The 24,018-nt window shown below is 36.8% G+C and overlaps 1 protein-coding gene across 2 annotated transcripts in view; it reads right to left on the reverse strand.

The window, feature by feature from the left end:
* Positions 1-24,018, reverse strand: part of LOC123877398 — a 757,955-nt gene that overhangs the window by 34,689 nt on the left and 699,248 nt on the right. The window lies entirely within an intron of this gene.

The raw sequence follows: 24,018 nt of genomic DNA on the forward strand, positions 1-24,018 counted from the left end.
ATTTTTTTTTCGTTAATTGCATTTCTGCGATCTCAAAAACGTTATTAGTAGATAGAAAATTAGTTATTTGTTAGGAAAAAATGGTTCTAATTAGAAAGTAGGTTTTGATGTTTCTTACACCTGGCTATGAAGTAACTGACCGTGTTTTTTTGATGGAATTTTAATAGAGTTTAAGTCTGAGGCCATGAGAACCTGAGATCTTTGTGTTAAAACGAGACAGATTTAAGAGAGGTCTCTCCGTCACTTGCTCCATACAAACGTAGTTCCAATTTCATTTGAATATTAAGCATCCAAAGTCCATTAAATTTTGCAGACATATTCTACAAACTAATATCTATGCCTGTGGTTTTCCAGATTTCTGTAAAAATATTCGGTTTCAAAGTTACGCGGTCTTAAAATTCACATACAAATCTTTGAGCTCCTGTAATTTTAAAACTACATATTTTTAGAAAAACCTAAAACACCACAGGCACAGATATTAGTTTCTAGTATATGTCTGCAAAATTTCATGGACTTTGGTTGCTTAATATTCAATTTAAATTGGGACTACGATTGTATGGAGTAAGTGACACAGAGAGCCCTGTTAAGGCTAGATCTCTGAAGTGTACTGAGATTAAATCTAGATTTTAGATTTAAACGAGGCAGATTTATGTCTGAGTTGACAAAGTAGGTACGCTCTATATGTAGTAAGTAGCTATGTACCTAGTAAGTAGTACCTACTTTGTTGAACCCAATTTGATCTGTATCTTTATTTAGGCTGAGATGTACAGAGAGTAATTTATTTTGCTCAGATGACTAAAAATTATAAGGCCGTGTGCCCCAGAACGTATAGAGATGAAATCTAAGTCGTTCATTATAAAAAAATTTCAAAAGAAAAATAAAACCGACTTCAAAAACGACAAACACTAAAAAGTAAAAAATAACTTTTGTTTAGCTACACGTGTAATGTACCTAGGTATGAAGTCGAGCGAGCATATTAAAACAAAATTAGAAATCCAAGAGTGAAGCTCGCCCGACTTCATACCTAGGTACATTACACGTGTAGCTAAACAAAAGTTATTTTTTACTTTTTAGTGTTTGTCGTTTTTGAAGTCGGTTTTATTTTTCTTTTGAAAATTTTTTATTTCACAATTTTTAGTGGCCCCACTGTACTATAATATGCTGTGCCCAGTTAAAACCCTACTGTTTACTAAGCTATTACACTGATCGCGAGCAATTTGCTCCTATCCATTGAGGAGTTCTGTTCTCCATCTCCGAAGATATTCATCAGATCTTCACCAAATTTATATGGGACCATCTGCACAGTATACCCTTTCAAACAAAAAAAAAATTTTCCAAATCGGTCCAGGGGTTTTTGAGTAATCGGGGAACATACATAAAAAATATAAAAAAAAAATAAAAAAATAAAAAAAAAAAAAAAAAGATTCCGACGAATTGAGAACCTCCTCCTTTTTTGGAAGTCGGTTAAAAATACAGATATTCTGTTTATAGGTAAACTATAATAAAAAACTTGCACATCGATTTAAAGGTTCGTGTAAAGGAAGGTTTACTAACGCTTTACCAGTTTACCAAAAAAAAAAACATAATAAGTTTGTCTGTAGTGTACTTTTTATGGAACAAAAGTTTTAATGCTATCCGGTGTCCCTTATAAAGAACAAATCATTCCCCGTAGAAATTCGGTGCGGGGAAAATAAATTGAGGAATGAGCTTTATAAATGGAGGTTGTTTTTTATTGCATTCATATTTTCATTTCCTCCTTTGTTTTCTATTTCTTATGAGGCTGCCTAGCGCCTACATTACGTTTTATGTGTGTTTAGAAAATTACTTCCCGGGAATAACGATGTGGTAATTTGCATAAGTAGGTTAATAATGCAAAATATGCGTTTAGTACTAAATTTTAGAGCCTCAATAGCTCAACCGGTAAAGGAGTGGACTGAAAACCGAAAGGTCGACGGTTCAAACCCCGCCCGTCGCACTATTGTCGTACCTACGCCTAGCACAAGCCTGACGCTTAGTTGGAGAGGAAAGGGGAATATTAGTCATTTAACATGGCTAATATTCTTTAAAAAAAAAAATGTCACGACTTTGTCCACGTGTATGTAGATTTTTTAAAAATCTCGTGGGAATAAGAGTCAATAGGCAACTTCTAGGCAAGCGCGCTCCATCTTAGGCTGCATCATCACTTGCTAGCGAGTCTGATGCCAGCCAAGCGCTAGTCTATATAATTAAAAAAAAAACATGGCTTTGCGGGACAAAAGTAGCCTTTGTCCGTCCCTGGGATACAAGCTGTTTTTTAATTTTTATTAAAAGTTGACTGCAATCTCACCTGGTGGTAAGTGATGATGCAGTCTAAGATAGAAGTGGGATAGCTTGGAAGATATATGGCAGTTTTATTAAACTTAAGTATATCCCTTATTGGTTTCTATTTCTACACGGCATCGTTCCGAAACGCTAAATATTGGCAGCACGTCTTTGCCGGCACGATGGTAGCTAGCCACGGCCGTAGCCTCGCACCAAACCAGTTACCAGACCAGAGACAATATTATAGAGATGATAATTTCCCAAGGTCTTTGCCGGGTATCGAGCTTGGGACCTAACGCTTATAAGACTACAATTCTCACCAGTGCGCCAGGGAAGTCGAAAATCGATTTCAGTACCCGTTCAATATCGATACTATGATTGATTCACCGTCGTGATTCGTGACTCAATCAACGGAGCGCGCGGGACCGTTGAGTCATCAACAGTTAACCGCATTCAATTACCTACTTCATTCCTTTTTAGGGATCCGTACCTACTCGAAGAGTGTGATATTTTATGAGCCTGGTAGTTATGGCGCCCACCTCCCACCCTGTAGTTTGAGGTTCTGGGACTTAACAGGGCTCTCTCCGTCACTCGTTTTATACCATTTCATACAATCGTAGTTCCAATTTCATTTGAATATTAAGCAACCAACGTCCATGAAATTTTGCAGACATATTCTAAAAACTAATATCTGTGTCTGTGGTGTTTTAGATTTTTCTAAAAATATGTACCTAGTTTTAAAATTACAGGGGCTCAAAGATTTGTATGAAAATTTTAAGACCGCGTAACTTTGAAACCGAATATTTTAACAGAAATCTGGAAAACCACAGACATAGATATTAGTTTCTAGAATATGTCTGCAAAATTTCATGGACTTTGGTTGCTTAGTATTCAAATGAAATTGGAACTACGATTGTATGAAATGGTATGAAACGAGTGACGGAGACAGCCCTCTTAATAGGTACGTTTTAAGCAATTAAATGTCACTTTGACATTTAATTGCTTAAAACAATTGCAATTGGTGATGGAAAACTTCGTGAGGAAACTTGCATGTTTGCTCAAAAAATGAGTGAATTTTGCGAACCAGCACTTGGCAGACTATGCTCCAAACCCATCAATTCTGAGAGGAGTCTGGTCCTTAGTAGTGGGCCGGCAATAAGTTGATGATGATGATCGGTCCAATATCGATACTATGATTGATTCACCTTTGTGATTCGTGCGCGCAAGTTCGTTGAGTCATCAACAGTTAACCGTATTCATTACCTACTTCGTTCCTTTTTAGGGATCCGTACCAGGAGAATGCTAACGGAACCCTTACTAAGCTGTCCGTCCGCGGGCCGAACTCAGTTGAAATTTTCAGTCTGTGTAGATGTTTCCGCTTTAACAAATAAGAGAAAAACATAGATAGCGAATTTCAAAATGGCCGCTAAGTATGCAATTGAAAAAAAATAAAAGTACATAGTTATATCTTGAACGATGGTACGGGACCCTTCGTATGCGAATTCAACTCGCGCTTGACCGGTTTTTTCAAGTTAATTCCATTAACGATTACATTCCGATTATCGTTTTATATCTCGCGGCGATGCTTTTAAGTTCCGAACGATTTAATTTAAATTTTGAGCAACTGGTTGTTAATTCATGCAATTTCGGTAGGAAAAGCACTCACTGCCCATAATATAAATGCAAAAATAGGATGTTTATTTGTTGGTTTATCAGTTTGTCCTTCAATAACATCGCAACTGGGCAACGGATCGACGTCATTTTTTGCATGGTTATACTTAGTTACTTATAGATTTGAAGAGTGACATAGGCTACTTTTTATCCTGGAAAATCAAAGAGTTTATAAAAATATATAAAGTCACGGGGACCAGCTAGTGTTTAATAACTTTAGTAGTTTCTGACTTATGAATTGTTGTTTTGCAATTATTATTTTAAAACGAATCATCCTACAAACTCTATTTTTATTTATTAGGGATCTAATCTGTGGTAATAAGCATGAGTTATAACAAAACAGTCTCAAAAAGGCAAAACTCAGACCCGTAAAACGATTTAAAAAAAGTTCTAACATTACAAACCAGCCAGTTTTAAAATGGGGACCATGCTAGGAAAACTTTGAAGATGTTAATTAAACTACCTACTACATTAAATTACTGCGAAAAATGATAGCACGAGATTTGTTAATTTAGTTTAGATGAATGTGTAAAACAGAACCAGCTATACTATCGATTAAAATATAGATTTAGAGATGGTGAAAATATCGATAACATAAAATAAATAGTTAAAAACCCGCATAGCATCTGTCTGCACAAGTACTTCAATAGAGTTGAGAGACGGAGGGAGTGGAGAGATTTCTTTGATTGATTTTAATGGCTATTAAAATTGTGCTCGCATGCAGATCGGGGACTGCAGATGTTGTGACAACATGCCACTGTTGAGGAAATACGTTTAAGAGGGCTCTCTCCGTCACTCGTTTCATAACATTTCATACAATCGTAGTTCCAATTTCATTTGAATATTAAGAAACCAAAGTCCATGAAATTTTGCAGACATATTCTAGAAACTAATATCTATGTCTGTGGTTTTCCAGATTTCTGTTAAAATATTCGGTTTCAAAGTTACGCGGTCTTAAAATTTTCATACAAATCTTTGAGCCCCTGTAATTTTAAAACTACATATTTTTAGAAAAATCTAAAACACTACAGACACAGATATTAGTTTCTAGAATATGTCTGCAAAATTTCATGGACTTTAGTTACTTAATATTCAAATGAAATTGGAACTACGATTGTATGAAATGGTATGAAACGAGTGACGGAGAGAGCCCTGTTAATATACCTACCATTTAACAGGGCTCTCTCCGTCACTTACTCACTTACTCCATACAATAGTAGACCCAATTTCATTTGAATATTAAGCAACCAAAGTCCAAGAAATTTTGCAGACATATTCAAGAAACTAATATCTGTGCCTGTGGTGTTTTAGATTTTTCTAAAAATATGTAGTTTTAAAATTACAGGGGCTCCAAGATTTGTATGTGAATCTTTAAGACCGCGTAACTTTGAAACCGAATATTTTAACGGAAATATGGAAAACCACAGGCATAGATCTTAATTCCCGGAACGTTTCTACAAAATTCCATTGAGTATAATTGGATAGTATCCCAATGAGAGACGAAACTACGTTTGTATGGGGCGAGTGACGAAGAGACCCCTCTTTTTCTTTAAGAATTATAATGAAGATAACTGACGTGCGTGAGGAAGGCGGAGGATCGTGTGTGTTGGCGTGCTCTTGGGACGGCTTATGTCCAGCAGTGGACGCAGACAGGCTGATTGATATTCATATATTCAACTTCCTATCCAAGCTGCTGGAATAGTTAAGGCCGTTACGTATAAAAATCCCTAATAGAGACCTGTATCCAGTTGTGGACATCTATGTGTAGACGATTATGAAGATTAAACTTCACCTATTATGCTGCAAGTTTGGATCAAAATCGTTTCAGTACAACTTGAAATTCAAAGACTTCACACAGATTTTCGCAGACGTTTTTCCGCTCTAGATGTGAAAGAGTCCTTATGAAAATGTCACTGAAGACAGCTCTCAATAAATTTGAATGTAAAAAATGAACCTCCCAAGCCCCCAGTCCTGTATAAACAAGATTAAGTAACCAATTCAACACGACATTATAAAAAATGAACCGAATAATAAACGATATAAAAAACGTTGTTTTCACTCTTGGGTGCGAAAGTAAATAAATAACTTTGGTAGGAATTCCAAATTCAAATTCGATGTGACCTTGAGGATAGTGATGGTACAAGACACATAACGAAGGTAGTCGATGAATCGGAACTCTGGAAAGAAGAGTTATACACTTTTGATCGATATTTAAACAAAGGGCTAAATATTAATCAAATGTCAAGTCCTAAGGCACATTTTTAGGACATGTTTTTTATACGTATTAATGTGCCAAATGAGTACGTTGTTTTAAAAACGTTTATAATATTTGAAATTTTGTTTTGTACTGGTCCCTACTTGTAATAGTGGTAAATATAACATTTCCTCGTTTAAATTAGCTATAACATTGTCGGAAAAAATGTCTAATTTTGAAAATATCGATATGTAGTAAACATGTATCTACGATATTAAAAACATAGATATATCCCGTTTTCTAGACACGGAACCTCACTATACGAGAACGTCATCAAATGAAATACTCGTAGCCTATTGGCTATTTGCTACAGTGAGAACGGTTCTATCGTATGTCTTTAGTTCTTCAATATTATCGATATCCCATTTTCGAGATACGAAACATGACTACTCGGCCTTCCGAACCAGTGATAAAAAACGCTAGTCTAAACTAGTCGGGCTTGCTAACCTTACTTTTTACCTTAGTAAAGACTATCCTCCTATTATTGTTCTATTCTACCCGAGGATATATCTGATGAATTATTATGAATGTGTAGTCTAAAACGTCTTTATAAAACATCGATAAGTTCCATTTGTATAACATCGACATATCCCGTTTTCCAGACACGGGACATCACTACAGGAGGACGTCATCTGATGAAATATTCGTAGCTTATTTGCTACTGTGAGAACCGGTCATAAATTATTTGTGACTTTTTCTAGGACTTAATGTTCTCTCAGGACCGCTGAATTTTTCTGTACCCTATTTTCTAGAGTTTGTACGTCATGCATTTAAATAGGTTACTCTAAATCTAGGTACCTACCTATCTACTAATATACTATTTATCTAGAAACTTAATATACAAAACTAGGTATCACTATCTCACCACCTATAGATATCTAGCATACTAATATCATAAATGCGAAAGTGTGTTTGTATGTTTGTCCTTTCTTCACGCCCAACTAAGAAACCAATAGACTTGATTTTTGGCATATAGATAGTTGAAAGGACAAAGAGTAACATAGGCTACTTTTTATCTCGGAAAATCAAGGAGTTCCCACGGGATTTAAAAACCTAAATCCTCGCGGACAAAGTGACGGGCGTCAGCTAGTTACAAATAACATAACATTCTGAATTGTAATTTAAATACTTAAATATTATCTAGTAGGTACAAGTTAGCTCTTAAATGGAATCTCACCTGGTGGTAAGTGATGATTACCTAAGATTTATTAGACTACCTAAGATGTAAGCGGGCTAACCTGGAACCCCTTTGGTTTCTTCATGGTATCGTACCGGAACGCTAAATCGTTTCTAGGCACATCTTTGCTGGTAGGGTGGTAACTAGCCACGGCCGAAGCCTCCTAAGACACCAGACCGGAGAAATCTTATAAATTTTTGGCATACGGATAGTTGAAAGGACGGAGAGGAGTAGGCTACTTTTTATCCCGGAAAATTAAAGAGTTCCCACGGGATTTTAAAAACCTAAATCCTCGCGGACGAAGTGACGGGCATCAGCTAGTTACAAATAACATAACATTCTGAATTGTAATTTAATTACTTAAATATTATCTAGTAGGTAAATTCTGGTACAAGTTAGCTCTTGACTGGAATCTCACCTAGTGGTAAGTGATGATGTAGTCTAAGATGTAAGCGGGCTAACCTGGAACCCCTTTGGTTTCTTCACGGCATCGTACCGGAACGCTAAATCGTTTGGAGGCACATCTTTGCCGGTAGAGTGGTAACTAGCCACGGCCGAAGCCTCCTAACACACCAGACCGGAGAAATCATAGAAATTATAAAGTTCCAAGTTTCTCCTGAGAATCGAACCTGGAACCTCCCGCGTATAAAACCACAGCACTCACCACTGCGTACTCACTCAGTGCGAATACTATTTTCATATTATACTAGCTGATGCCCGCGACTTCGTTCGCTTCGATTAGGTTTTTAACAATCCCGTGGAAACTCTTTGATTTGCCGGGATAAAAAGTAGCCATGTGTTTTATCCAGGGTATAATCTACCTCCATTCGGAATATCAGCCAAATTCCTCTAGTAGTTTTTGCGTGAAAGAGTAACAAACATGCACGCAAACTTTCGCTTTTATAATATTAGTGTGATTATATACGAGTACAACAAAACGAACGAAAGCGATACAATCCCAGTTAATTAAAACCCAAATTAATAATGAAGTGAAAATTCCATCTATGTGAATTGTTAAATCATATTAACATTAATTCTGAAAATACTGATATATATGTTACGGGCAACGTGATTAATTGGGCATTATTAATATGGACCGGCCATTATTAATAATTCCCAAGAGCGATGGGCAAAGTGATTAATTTTTCACTTTGACCGGCCCTTATTAATAATGCCCGACGGCTCGTGGTCCATGTAATAAGTCAGTGTTTGAGATAGCTTGAATTTATCACTTGGACCGGGCAGTATGAATAATTCCCTACTTGTAGCCGGACAATGTGATAAATTGGACCGTGGCCGTTGGCAGGGGCGCGTACGTGCGGGGGGAGGGCCTTAGGTTAGGTTAGGGAAGGTTAGGATAGCTCCTCTTCCATTGGCAGAGGAGGCTTGAGTCACCCATTGCTGGTCATAAGATTATCGAAGTTATCCATCCCATCCTCGAGGATTGGACGAAGAGGAAGCATGGAGCACTCACATTCCGTTCCACCTTGTACAGGTTCTTACGGGGCACGGGTGCTTTGGAAGATACCTGTGCAGGGTGGCGCGAAGAGAGCCCACAGAGGAATGCCACCAGTGTGGTACTGTCTCAGACACAGCACAACATACGCTGGCTGAGTGCCCGGCGTGGGCGGAGCCTCGTCAATCACTGGTGGATATTATGGGGCAGGACTTCTCATTGCCCGCCGTGACTAAACCCATGGTGGACAGTGAGAGGGCCTGGCAAGCGATGGTCTCCTTCAGCGAGGAAGTAATGATGCAGAAGGAGGCAGCGGAGCGGCTGAGAGAGGAAGCCGAAAGCTCTCATTCCATGTGCCGCAAGAGAATCGGGCGCAGGCGAGCTGCACACGACCGTCGCTTGCCCCCTTGAGTTGGGCCTCCGGGTAATAGACACGGGGAGTCTGTTACCCGGGGGAGAGTAGTTCCTCGAGTTGGAAGGCAAGCCCTTGTTTCCGGCGAGCCTTAAACGGTGTTGGGGCCCTTTTCGTCCCAGAGCTGGGCCTGCCTTGGCGGGCGCCGTTAGCTGAGTCGCAGTTGAATACGTTCGTGTCTCTGTGCCCAGCAACAACGATTGACACGGTAAGCCGTGGGGTTTTAGTCGGTAAGAGTCCGACATAACCACCTCGCCTCCCCGAGCAGGGTGGTATCCATGAGGATTTTTTTCCCACGTATAAAAAAAGCTTAGGTTAGGTTAGGTTCTTTCATTTAATAAACAAAAACACTACAGTTCACCTATTTTATTACTTTGCCCAAGACAGGGTGGGCATTATTCATAATGGCAGGGAAAAGTGATTAATCATGCCGTTTTAATCACATTGCCCAATTGAGTCGGGAATTATTAATACAGACCGGCCATTATTAATAGTGCCCGGACTTATCAAATTGCCCGTAACATATACTTAATTAATTCATACTAATATAACAATTAAGTATGCGAAACTGCGTCTGTCCGTCTGCCAGCTTTTAACATCCCCTTGGTTTAAAATTTCGCATCCTGGGGATGGACATAGGCTACTTTTTGTCACGGAATTTCAAAAAATTCTCACGGGATTTAAAAAATCTAATACGACGTGGATGAAGTCGCGAACATATACTACTGTTATAAAATTGATATTATTAAAGAAGTAACATTTCAAACAGGCCTGACCTATTTCGCGAAATATAATATTTATACGATGTATGAAACAGTGACATGATAAAACCACGGTTTGGTAATCATTCAGTTGATCTGTGAATTTACATACATAAAACAAGTGTAAATTAAAAATTTATAACACCCCCGACAAGTGCAGGTTACAGTAACTAAAAAAGAGCTGATAACTTTGAAACGGCTGAATCGATTTTCTTGGATTATAGCTAAGAACACTCTCGATCAAGCCACCTTTTAAACAAAAAAAAAACTAAATTAAAATCGGTTCATTAGTTTAGGAGCTACGATACCACAGACAGATACACAGATACACGCGTCAAACTTATAACACCCCTCTTTTTGGGTTGGGTTGGTGCCAGAGCAGAGATGAGGTGTACTGTATGATAGCTAAACAGTGATACATAATACAATATTCATAAACACACTTGATTGATTTAGCAGCTCCCTTTGTTTATAAGAATATTGCGTTGAATATCGCAGAAAATGTCCAATATATTCTCGTATAATTCGTATTGTTCAAAGGCGAGAATTTGAATATTTTAACATTATGATAGCGTATTATTTCATCACATAAATAATATGATGATGACATTCTCGGCTCTCTGAAGCGACATAGCTCAAAGGATTAGCAAGCTGAAGTCGCAATGGGCTGGCCATGTCTGTCGCAGAATCTACGGCCGTTGGGGCAGACGTGTTCTGGAGTGGAGACCGCGTACCGGTAAACGCAGTGTGGGTCGACCTCAAGCCCGCTGGACCGATGACCTGAAGAAGGTGGCGGGGAGCGGGTGGATGAGGAAGGCGGAGGACCGTGTTTGGTGGCGCGCTCTTTGAAAGGCCTATGTCCAGCAGTGGACGCGTACAGGCTGATGGAATGGATAACTCTCGGCTTTCATTGTGTAGTTTTTTATTTTTCGTCCTAAATATTGCAAAATTATTTATATATATAGGTATTTATATTTATTTTTATTAAACTTATAGAGTATATACAGGGTATTTTTGTTACATTCAGTGCCACAAAAACCACAGTCGGTATTACATCTACATTTTAAATAAAGAATGTAACCGTTCGAAATATTCAAATGAATGAATAATCGTACCAAATATTCGACATGACTGCGCCTTTTGAGGTTCAATATTCCGACCTTTCCCGTTTGATTCGCAATATATTTCCCTTTTTTAGGGTTCCCTAGTAAAAAAGGGATCCTTTATGGTTTCGTAAAGGAACTATTTTGGGAATTGAGAACTATTAGAATATTTAAATAAAATAATACTTTATGACAGACAGCAATTTTCTAATTCGTCAAGATCGGCAGACTTTACACGCCTTTGAGGAGAACTCTCAAGCAGATTTCCTTATGATGTATATTGTATATAGATGTTTTATTTCACCGTTAAAGCTGCCTAAAGCGCACATAACTCCGAAAAGTAAGAGGAAAATAATGAAGAATTATAATAATTCATATTTCACTACCCATATTATATGTAAGTAAATCCGAAAATGTGTTTGTTTGTTGGTTTATTGGTTTGACATTCAATCACGCCGCAACGGAGCAAAGGACCGACTTCATTTTTTGCATGGATATAGTCAAAGATTTGGAGAGTATCATAAGCTGTTTTATCCCGGAAAACAAAAGTTCCCACGGGATTTTAAAAACTAAATCCACGCGGACGAAGTCGCGGGCATCAGCTAGTGGAACTATAAAAGCATACCTACGGAACTCTACCTTATTACACGCAACGCGCACTTGACCAATTTTTTACAGTACTTTTCTTAATTTCCATTGGTCTCGCTATATTTTTCCTCATGATGTATTTATTAAAGCACTTTTGTGCTTGACATCGGCAGGGAAAGATAAACAACTTGTTCCTTGGGTTTTGTTTTATTTTATAAGGCATCAATAGACACGCCATCTTCCAACTCAACTTAGGCCGCGCTCACTTTGCATGCGTTTTCATACGAAATTCAGTCGTGCGAAAACATATTTAAAAGGCCTATTTAAAAAGACTATCCCTTTCCTTAAAGTACTATAGGTGTGGGACTGCTCACACTGGATGCGTCTTGCGTACGTTCCGTACGCTGCGTAATTCTTTAAGCAATTAGTTAATAGGTACCTTCGTTGCAGCTAGGCACCGAGGACAAATCTCTGTGGTTTTTTCGGTGTTTTTAGTTTAAGCTTTTATTTGTATGTATTTTGTTTTGATAATAAATTAAAAAAAAAAAAACGTACGACTCGACTTCGACGCTCCCATACTACTTGAAGGATCGGGATCATTCGCGTCTTTTCGTACGTGTTCGTTTGATCAAATTTCGTACGAAAACCCATACAAAATGAGCACAGTTCTAGTAGTAGACGAGTATTTCGAACGTATGTAGGTCGATTGTCTTGAAAGCCCGAGACCTTCTTATCATTATAAACTAGATCAAATCGTGTCGACGGACGGTTTTTATTATCACGTCTACAGGTTAGTCGACCAACCTTATTAGTTTCATTAATTATTGGTTGGACCGTATTGGTAACGAAAGATTTGTACGTTCGTCAGTAGGTTAATTGGCTACTCGGCTCAACGTAGCCCATAATTTATTGCTCCATTATCATTATATAGACCTGTGACCTCAAGAAGATGGCAAGAATCCGGTGGAGGGTACCTATCCCTTAGTGAATGTATGCAGGCTAATGGATACGACTTTGAGTTTATTTCATCATTATTTTTTCTCTAACTTTAGTTAACTTTAGTTTCTAAGTTATACGCGTTTTAAGCAGTTAAATATCACTCGGTGAAGAAAAACTTCGTAAGGGAATCTGCTTGCGAGTTCTCTATAATGTCCCCAAAGGTGTGTAAAGTCTGCCAATCCACACTTAGCCAGCGTGGTGATAGTCTAAACCCTTCAAGTTCTCAGAGAAGATCCGTGTTCAGTAGTGAGCCTCAACAGTGATGTTTATTTTTAGCATAAATAAAATTAAGACTTAAGTGACTACCTATTTACGTATACCTGATCAACCCATTTCCGCCCCACTACTGACTACGGGCCTCCTCTCAGAATGGAAGGGTTTAGGCCATAGTCTGCCAAGCTGGCCCAATGCGGATTGGCAGACTTCACACACCTTTGAGAACATGGAGAACTCTCAGGCATGTAGGTTTCCTCACGATGTTTTCCTTCACCGTTAAAGCAAGTGATATTTAATTGCTTAAAACGCACATAACTGAAAAGTTATTGGTGCGCGCCCGGGATCGAACCCCCGACCTCAGATTAGGAGGCGGACGTTCTAACCGCTAGGCTATCACTGCTTACGTATAATTTCGAACTATTTTGTTTTATTGATTTTATTTTTTATTGGTTTTATTGATTTACGTATAATTTCGAACTATTTTGTTTTATTATGTTTGAAATATTGTGAATTGAACGCTTGAAAAGAGCAACCGCCGAGTTTCTTAATGGTTCTTCTCGGTAGGAACGGCATTCCGAACCAGTGGTAAATTATTTGGACGATTCAGAAGCACTTGTAAAAGTTTACTTGAATAAAAATATATTCTATTCTATTCTAGATTGAATCGTGTCGACAGCTGAATTGTCGGCACGTCTGTTACACGCTTAAGGAGAAGCAGTTTGTTCTTGGTTTGTTTTCTTTCTTATACGTTCGTGTAGTCCTTCTGGGCCCACTTAACAGGATTTCGCTATTAGGGGTAAGAAATTGTCCCGTTTTCCCCCAGTTTCATAATAAACTTTGATTCTTGCAGTTGTTTGTTATATTGCAAATCTTTTATGTAACCTACCCAATGTAGTTAGACAAACAAGTGTAAATAAAAATTCATAACACCCCCGGACACGTGAAGGTTACAGTAACTAGAAAAGAGCTGATAACTATTAAACGGCTGAACCGATTTTCTTGGATTATAGCTAAGAACACTCTTGATCGGCCACCTTTCAAACAAAAAAAAAACAAAATTAAAATCGGTTCATTAGTTTAGAAGCTACGATGCCACAGACAGATACACAGATACACACGTCAAACTTATAACACCCCTCTTTTTTGGGTCGGGGGTTAATTTAAATGCAAGGATCCTGATCTCATAAAATTAGTTAGTGTCTCTTATGTTACGTTAGTGCATCTACCACCGGTTCGGAATGCCGTTCCTACTGAGAAGAGCCTGCAAGAAACTCTATATACATATATATATATATATATATATATATATATATATATATATATATATATATATATATATATATATTTATATTTGACAACATCTCTATCACTTCTCATCTTCTAGATAAATGATATAACGAATAAAATAAAAAACTAAGTATTAGATACCTACTTACTACTTAGTTTTTTTTTAATCCATGAAGCATAAAAAATGTTTAATATTTTATATTTAAATTGCATATGAAAAAACTTTAATTCTTCTGTGGTGATATTTTATTACAGTAGGTAAGTACCTTTACTACAATACCTACCTAGGCAGGTTTTAGCTTTACGACAATCTTGATACGAACCATTTTATAGTCTCTAAAAAAGTTAGCTGTGTAAAAAACTTGTCTTCCCGAGATTTTATTTTCGATTTAGAACTTAGCTTTGATTTTATTTTTACATGATTTGTATTGAGTGTTTATGAAAACCACTTTTACAACTTTCTATCCGCGGCTTCCGCACGGCATACATCAAAAAGTTTTTAAAAGCAAAAGAACTGTGTTTTTTAGGAATCCGTACTTCAAAAGTAAAAGCGGAACCCTTATAGGATCTCTTTGTTGTATGTCTGTCTGTCCGTCATGTGTATCAAGAAAAGTTATAGGCTACTTCCCGTTGACCTAAAATCATGAGTCAGGTTGGTAGGTATTATAGCACAAGTGAAGGAAAAAATCCGAAAACCGTGAATTTGTGGTCACATTATTAAATAAAATTAAAATGTTTTCACGAAAAAACTAATTTACTAAATCACAGATCCGCCATTAACTTGCAGTGTTCTACATAATAAAAGTGCTAGGTATGTACCTTCTACGATGGTACGGAACCCTTCGTCTGCGATTCCAACTCGCACTTGACCGTTTTTTTAATAGTTGCACGGTAAAAGTTTCTAATCTCAACCTCTTATGTCCCGGAAGAACATAACTTGTGCGTTATTTTTAGAGTAAGTGCGAGTTTCCACTGTATCAATTCGGGTGATATGATATGCAGGTTGGATGAAAGCTCTAACACGGACGTGCGTGTTCAAATCTCCATTCAAACAAGTAACTTAAAACGTTTTCAAAAACCCCGAATGTAATTTGCAACGCATAGTGTCTGGGTGTTTATTAAATGACTTATAATTCAAAAAAAAAAAAAAACAAAATATTTTTATTCAATTGGACTTTTACAAGTTCTTTTGAATCGTCAAAAGCATCTACCACTGGTTCGGAATGCTTCTAATATTCTTGAAAGGAACCTATGATGAGTTTGGCGTCACGGCTTTGTGCATGCGTGGTAACTACCACGGCCGTAGCCTCCCATCAGTTTGGAAACCACCGGTTTATACCAATTGCGTATGCAGCACGTGCACGTGACACGTACGTAGTGACGCGCGTAAACCCGTAGGCGTAACTCCACGCATTACGTCTACGTGAACGTTTACGCCACCATGCAAGCGGTATGTCATGTTTCATACAGTTCCACACATTACAACGCAATGGTACGCGCTACGTCTACGCTTACGCAGCCTGTGTGAACGAGCCCTTAGACGGTCCGAGAACATCGGGGCCTCCCGGGGAAAGACAGTGGAAACTCAGCCTAAAGGAAGCGTAGTTCACTTTCTTCCTTTTGGATAAGTGGTAGGGGATTTAAGTTGATTATTTTACGTCGGGTGACACTTTTCGGAGTAAATTATGTCCGTATTAAGTTTCAGTCGTTAGGGAATCTCAAGTAATTTATTTTACAAAGATCTGATAGAACTTTGGGAACAATATATTTTTGTTGGCAGTAACTTTCGGCTCGGACGGCGGATCGGATTTATTTACTTACTTAACTTTTAACTTTTGAGAAAAACAAATATAAGAAATAAGTAAAGTATTTCGTCAAAACACTGGCGATTAATTAAACAAAACAAATTATTATTAATTGAGTAAGTGTAAAAAATTAGAAAAGCAATAAAAGGCTTTTTTATTTTATTTATTTATTTAAGTTTAAAAAAGAACACTGTTTATATCGTAGTAGGTACTTACCTATAGCGGGTTGTATCTCATGAACCGTAATAGCTACACAGTTGGAAATTAATTTTTGATGTAAATAAAATTACTTGTTAAAAAAATGTGTATTAAAAATAAATTTTAAGAGTAGGTACTTACTTACAGCAACAAAAACAGTTACTTAATAAAAACCCACTTATGATAAAAATAAAGGTAAATAATACTACATAATATTAAGTATTTATTTACTTACTTATGCAATAAGTGGGGAAAATAGCAGTTGTCATTTAATATCAGTTATTTAGGTATTTCATCAATTTAAATTGTTGTATTCTATTATGTAGTCTGTATTTAATATTAACGTTTAATTCCCAAAATAAATTCTATTTAATTAATGACGGATATAAGTCAATTAATGATAACTGATAATACTCGATAGACTGCGTGGGAAGTGGGTAGGTAGGTATTCAATTGAGCGGAGAATTATTTGATCTTATTAAAATATTTATTTATAAGTCGACCCGCCCTTGGCTTCACTTGGGTGAAATTAATGAAAATCCTTACTTAATTGGATTAAAATTTAATCCATATAATAGCCTCAACAGCTCATCGGTCAAAGGAGGCGGACTGAAATCCGAAAGGTCGTCGGTTCAAATCCCACCTGTTCCTCCATACCTTTCCATTTCTTCGTACCAAAACGATTCTGGTACTCAAAGCACTCACAGTTTCTGCTTATTACTCTAAAATCTAAACCCATTGTTAATTTGTATTTTAGACAAAGAGCCAGCGCGTGCCAGGCCTTCGTTATTTTATAAAAGCTGAAAGTTTCTCTACCTATTGTCCCAACACAGGAAGGAACGATCAGCGACTATGAAGTTCATATCATGGTGGCTTAGGAGATAACAGATACAGAAATAAGCTAGATTTGTGCTAGGCGTTTTATTACGTAGATTCATTAAGTTCACGCGTCACACTAATATTATAAAAGCGAAAGTTTGTATGTGTGTGTGTGTATGTTTGTTACTCCTTCACGCAAAAACTACTGGACGGATTTGGCTGAAATTCGGAATGGAGATAGATAATATCCCTGGATTAGCACATAGGCTACTTTTTATCCCTGAAAACCAAAGAGTTCCCACGGGATTTCGAAAAACCTAAATCCACGGGGACGAAGTCGCGGGCGTCAGCTAGTATTATTATATGCTTAGTTTGTAAGCAGCCTATACTCATTATCGTAAAAGTACGAGCGAGGGTTAAATTTAAACTGGAAGATTAACTACGGGTTAAACATGTGTTGGTTGTTTTGGAAGCGCCATTAAGTATTGTTTCGTGATAGATAAAAATTTATTGCCGCTGTTGAAACGATTTTTTTTGTTACGGGAAGTTACTTGTGGTTTTGTATTTTGTAAATGTTTACTTTAAACTTTGAAGCAAAGTTTGTATAGACCACCGGTATATTGAGACATTTTTAGAGTTCCGTACGTCAAAAGGAAAAAAAGGAGCTCCTATAGGATTACTTCGTTGTCTGTCTGCCCGTGTGTGGTGTCTGTCAAGAAAACCTATAGGGTACTTCCCGATGACCTAGAATCATAAATGTAGGTAGGTCTTATAGCACAAGTACAGGAAAAAATCCGAAAACCGTGAATTTGTGATTACATCGCAAAAAAATATTAAAATGTGTTCAGGACAATAAGTACTATTAATTTTTAAAGCCAGATACCAAGTGGGGTATCATATGAAAGGACTTTGCCTGTACATTCTAAAACAAATTTTATTTTTATTTTTATGCATAATGGTCTTTTATTTATGGTGTAAAATGTTGAAAAAATATCTGAGTACGGAACCCTCGGTGCGCGAATCTGACATTTTATATATCTGAAGAATAGCTACTACTATCACTATCATCATCAATCAATAAATAATATTTTACTATCTTCACGCAATGTGTGGTCCCTAGCCGATAAAATAAAATAAATTTTATCTAGGGTACGTTATGTTCCCATTTTCTTAGTACCGATAAAAGTTATATAGCTTCCTTAAAGCTATTAAAGCCAAGCCTGATGTCAGGATGTGCTTTGGCAGCTTTAATAATAAATGCTATTGTACTCTCCTAGTCTTCTTTTTTACCCGACTGCGCCAAAAGGAGGGTAACGATATACCTACCTAAATTGGTTCTTCTATTAGTGGTCATATGAAAAGCTTTGCACTTTTCAAAGCTTTTTATTGAAAGACTATAAATAATTATACGTAGTACAATAAATAGTTTGTATTTTCAAAAATTCCACCTAAATAAAGCCGGGACGGGTCAGGTAATTCTTACACAATTTTTTCTAATAGGTAAGTAAATGATTGAAGCCAATGAAACAAATAAAAAAATAATTAAGTATTATAACTTTCGCATTTTCTTGTTTCTTTGCGTGAATCAAACTATACTAATTGTAGTAGGTACCTACTGGCTCAAGAACGTCGTGTAATTTTTCAATTGTTGTTACCAATTGTGATTTATATAATTAAGTACCTCAATGTGTCAAATTAAAAAGGAATAATCAATATGAGTTCTTTTCTGGACCTCGATAATAAATCTAGTTTTCGGACCCCTGGTGTAGCGCTACTCGACAACAGATGGCGCCACTAGTATCGAACGTTGCCACCACAGACTAAAAAAATACCAACGTTTTTATAAAGCGGGTCTGCGGTCAATCGTGCGTAAATTGTGTTCTTTGTAAATTATTGTTTCGAGCAAGAATATCCTGTTAGCAATGAAAAAATATTTCATGCCCAGTCGTTTTTATTCATACCTGGCTTGGTATTCGTGTTAGCTGCAACAATAATGTCATTTTAAAATAACTGACAAAGGAAATAGAAACGTGTTTTAGATTTTATCTGTGCAACAATGTACGTATTTTTATGATAGAAGACTTTATTTTGAAATTCGAACGATATATCGAGAAAATTACGTATGATTTATTTTATAAGAACACTTAATTTTAAGCTTGTGAACTTTTGTCTTGGGTTGTGGCGATAGCCGTTCAATCAGCTTCAGCCTGAAATCGACTGTAAGTCGGACGCTATATTTATAATCAAAATAGCCAGAAATCAATCAAGAAATCAATCATACCAAGGCTTTAACCGAATCCTTTCATGAGTAAAAACTTTGGTTTGGAACCCCCATATAACCTTAAAATTGCCGGTAGGAAATATTGTACATCGACCTTTAGAAAAGGATTTCGGCTTCGTAGAGTGTTGTTTCTCTCATTCATACCTATGTGAAGTTTTGCCTTTGTCGGTTTCAATGACAGAGACAACGGTCCACGAAACAGCTATCTCTTTCTAAAAGCCGAAGTAAAATGTTTCCAGCCGGGTATAACTGTAGTTACTTATTCAGTTTTTACCCGGAAGCGTGGTGTCCTTTTTATCGGTACTGGAATGCAATTGCTTACCGCTACCCTTTGCCAGTAGTCACGGCCGAAGCCTCTCGCCGAACCCGAATCCATTCCATTTTAAATATACAATTTATTGTCAGAAACGTTGAAAGAGCTTTCCCTCAGCATTTCAAATTAAACACTCTATAATTTATTCTCGTCTTATTTAATGCAGTGTTGTAACCATTCATAATTTAAGAATTACCGCGATACTCGACGCTTGACGTGGCAACGGGCGGATTATACGGAATTCCTTTCATAATTTCACAATAAAATTCTGAGAAGTACATTTTAACTTGTAAATTGTATAGACGGGAATTAATTAGTAATTAAGTTAATTTCAAGAATCGTTCCATTGTAGGGTGTTATTTACTTAATATCCTAGTTGTTGAAAGTTCAATTTTCTCCTAACTACCAACACATTCCTGAAAGGCCGGCAACGCATCGGCGCGGCGATACCTCTGGTGCTGCAAAAGTTCATGGGCGGTGGTAATCACTTAACATCATGTGACCCGCCTGCTCGTTATTTTTAATTTATAAAACAACTACACTCCTTCCACTAATAAGACCACAGCCCAGGGAGGCCATAAAACCCACTAACCTCTCAGAATGTTAAAGTATTGGCTAAGTGCGGATTGGCAGCAGTGGCGTGCAGCTCACAGAGGTATAAAAGTCCTGCCTGTCCTAGTTGTACTAAATCAACACTTATTTTCCATTATGACCTGCCAGAAAATAAGTTCAAACCTTAGTGCTTACCCTGGCTTTAAACCCTGTGCACTGATTGGTAGACATATTAAACGATAAACAATGTCAAATATTAGGATGCAAACCTGCAAGCTAATGAAGAATCAATACAATTTTAATGAAATACCATCGCGGTAGGTATTTGACCCAGGGCGGATAAATACTCAAACCCATGTTATGAACCTACCCAATTCCATTTCTCGATTCTAGCAAATTCTGCAAAATATAATTGAACGTGTAATAGACAGGAATTAATTAAGCGAAATTTTCAAAATTGCTCCACGTTCCACACAGGTAGGTCCCAGTTTTAGGTTAAGCTTCGGCCATCGTTTGTGTGTTGGCGAAAATGCCTCGCTCGCCAAAATCGCGCTTTTAGCTAACTATTAAAATGTTTAGGAATTTTAGGATCGTTGGGTATAGTCACGTACGGGTTATGAAACGGCATTTTCGATATTAGTTAGGTACTCAAATTAATTTTTGCTAGTGATGATATCCTGGTGGTAAAAACTTTGGCCTCCCTTTCGGAGGATCCGAGGTTCTCAGGCACGCTTCTCTTTTAGGAGTTATGTCCATTTTTTGCTTTACCGGTAAAGAAAAACATCGCGAAGAAACCTATATACATAGTCTATTTTTAACCGACTTCAAAAAAGAGGAGGTTCTCAATTCTTCGGATTTTTTTTTTGCCCCCGATTACTCAAAGACCCCCTGGACCGATTTGGATTTTTTTTTTGTTTGAAAGGGTATACCGTGCAGGTGGTCCCATATTTTGGTGAACATCTGATGGTCTTCGGAGATGGAGAACAGAACTCCTCAATGGATTCGCGGGCAAACCCGTGTAGTGCACCTTAAAGGTGTATCAACTGGGCCACACGTCAAGCATTTCTCACCAAACGTAAATAATAAAATCGAACTGTTCCACTTGGTAACTACTATTTTCAATTGGAATTTTCGGAAAGTGGACAGACAAACCGAGGCAAACGAAATTATGTGTACGTGATCAGGCGGCACGATTCCTGTCTGTGATAAGCAAGACTTCTTTTTTATTATATCAAATGACGTGTCCAGCGTATTTAGGTCCCAATATTTCTTATTTCTTAGCTTTTAATATTTTGCTGTATTTATGGACTTAGGGGTTATGGTAAGACTGAATACGAATTCATACTACTAACACTTGGTAATGTGAATTTAATACATTTTGTCTTTTTAACCCCCGACCCAAAAAGAGAGAGTTGTTTACCTTGGTGAGAGAGTTGTTTACTTCGTCAACAGTTGTTTTATATCGATTGATTTTAAATAGAAGTGATGTATCCGCAAACAATACTATCCCGTACTAATCATCATCATGATCAACCCATTGCAGAGCACGGGTTCTCCTCTAAGAGCAGTTAGTAGTTACGCACTCATCCGATCAGAGTCCATCAAAACACGGATAAAAACTCGGACCTTTGGATATTGCTTACGCATTAATCCGGTCTCTGATCCAAATCCAAGCTATTCAGTGGACATCATTGACATTATCTACATCATATTATGTCCGATTTGAATCCGAGGCACATCCGAGATATTCTCACGGATGACGGAAGTCGAAGCTAGTGGGTAAGCTACCATTCAAATAGTTCTATGACTACTTCGGAACGTATTTTCACGGATTGGGATCGGATGAGTGTGTAACCGCCCTTAGAATGGGAAGGCCCGCCCTTAGGCCAAAGTCTGGCATACTGGCCCAATGCGGATTGGGAGACCTCACATGCCTTTGCACTTGCAAATTTCCTCATGATGTTTTTCTTCACCGTTAAAGCAAATGATATTTAATTACTTAAAAGGCATACAACTCTAAAAAGTTAGAGGTGTGTGCCCAAGTTCGAACTTAGCAAGAAGGTACATTTAAAAAAATCAAATACTTGTTCATTGAAGATGAAATCATTTAATTTTCATATAAACCTGTTGGTTAAAAATCATTACCCTTCCTTTTGCCTTTGCCGTAGTCGGGTAAAAAGATAGGTAGATCTCCACTGTCGACTCGAATTAGTGGTAGGTATTTAAAGTCAAAATTTATCATAAACATAGACTTATTATAGTAGGCAAGATAGTAGGTATTAGAAAGAATATTTAATCATAATAGAGTTATTAAATAAAGAAGCCATCGTTTTGTCCAATAAAACCAAATGGACAGTTATTTTCAATTAAGTAATTATAAAAATACAAAACTATTATTTAGTAAATGACACAATCCGCGATCTTCATTTACGACTATTTAAATAGTGATGTGACACGTTTCGTACCTACCAAAAACATCGATAACATCATTGGTACAAAATGAGAACTTTTTCCGGAAGTTTAAACTTTTTAACTAAATATTGAAAAGTATTATAATTAAAAGTATAACCATTGACAAGTGTTCAGCTGCATATTATTAATTTAGTAATTAGGTGCATAGAACAAACTAAAACAAAAATAAGACATAAGAGTGTTTCTTAGTTATGAGGTATTTTCAAGGGCAATGATAAATATCATATTTACATATCAACAAACTAAATACACCCTAATAACCTGTTTTTTGAAAACAAAATGACCGCTAATGATGAGTTAACGTTCGAAAGCTTGAGATTAATTGAAGATTGTGTCTACCTTTTCAGATTTACTGAAGATTCGTACGAAGATACAGTGATTAATTAGATCTATCTGCCGAATTTACACAACAAGCTCAAAAGAATGTTTAATCCTCTCCAATTTCCAAGAAGCTAAGTTACCTTATCACAAGATTTTACGAAATCAATCGACAGAAAGATGGCCAAGTGCTTACCTACTTTCACAAAATTGGTAGACAATTTAATGGCGATAAATTACATAATTAACTATAAAACGCGCGGGGTTATAATCCGTTAAAAAATTAGCAGAGCACTCAAGTCGTTAGGGCCCATCGTAAACAGTAATAAAAAAAAGGTATTCGCACCATAAATAATTGTAATTATGTAAATGAATTTCTATTCCATACTCTGTAAGCTTAATTAATTTTAAGTAATAAAGCGATTTATATCTCCAACTTATCTGACATTTGCATAATATCTTAGAATCTCAATAAAATGAGTCTCATACTTACTTATTATGCTTTTATCATAATCTAACGGTTCTTGATTCTTGAATCGGACGCTTGTGATGCTCACATTTCGATTCGATTCAACATTTTTTGCATATATTAATTTCTTTATAGTGCACTTGATTTTTGTCGTTTCGTCACCAATTTTTTTGTTTGATAATATTGACACTATCGTTCGTTATTTATATTGTATTTTATTGACGTAGCATCAACACTTGAAATGAAATAATTTAGGTAAATGTTATGATGTTTAAGAGATATGTTTAGAATCCTAATAGAATCATAGAAAAATATCAAGTGACATTTGAATTACAGAGGCAGTATATTATTTACAGGATAGAAATCATTCGCGATAATAATCATGATATCTACTAGAGGTTATTTATTATTGAGAACACATCAAAAGCAAATAAGTGGAAGATTTCAAATATGGATACAGCCATATAAATCTCGAACTTCTATTATAATAATTGTCACATAATACCTACGGCCGAACATTTTGGGACACGAAATATACGAGATATTTAAATATTGCCAATATAGAT

Source organism: Maniola jurtina, chromosome 23 (genome assembly GCF_905333055.1).
Source record: "Maniola jurtina chromosome 23, ilManJurt1.1, whole genome shotgun sequence".
NCBI classification, from domain to species: domain Eukaryota; kingdom Metazoa; phylum Arthropoda; class Insecta; order Lepidoptera; family Nymphalidae; genus Maniola; species Maniola jurtina.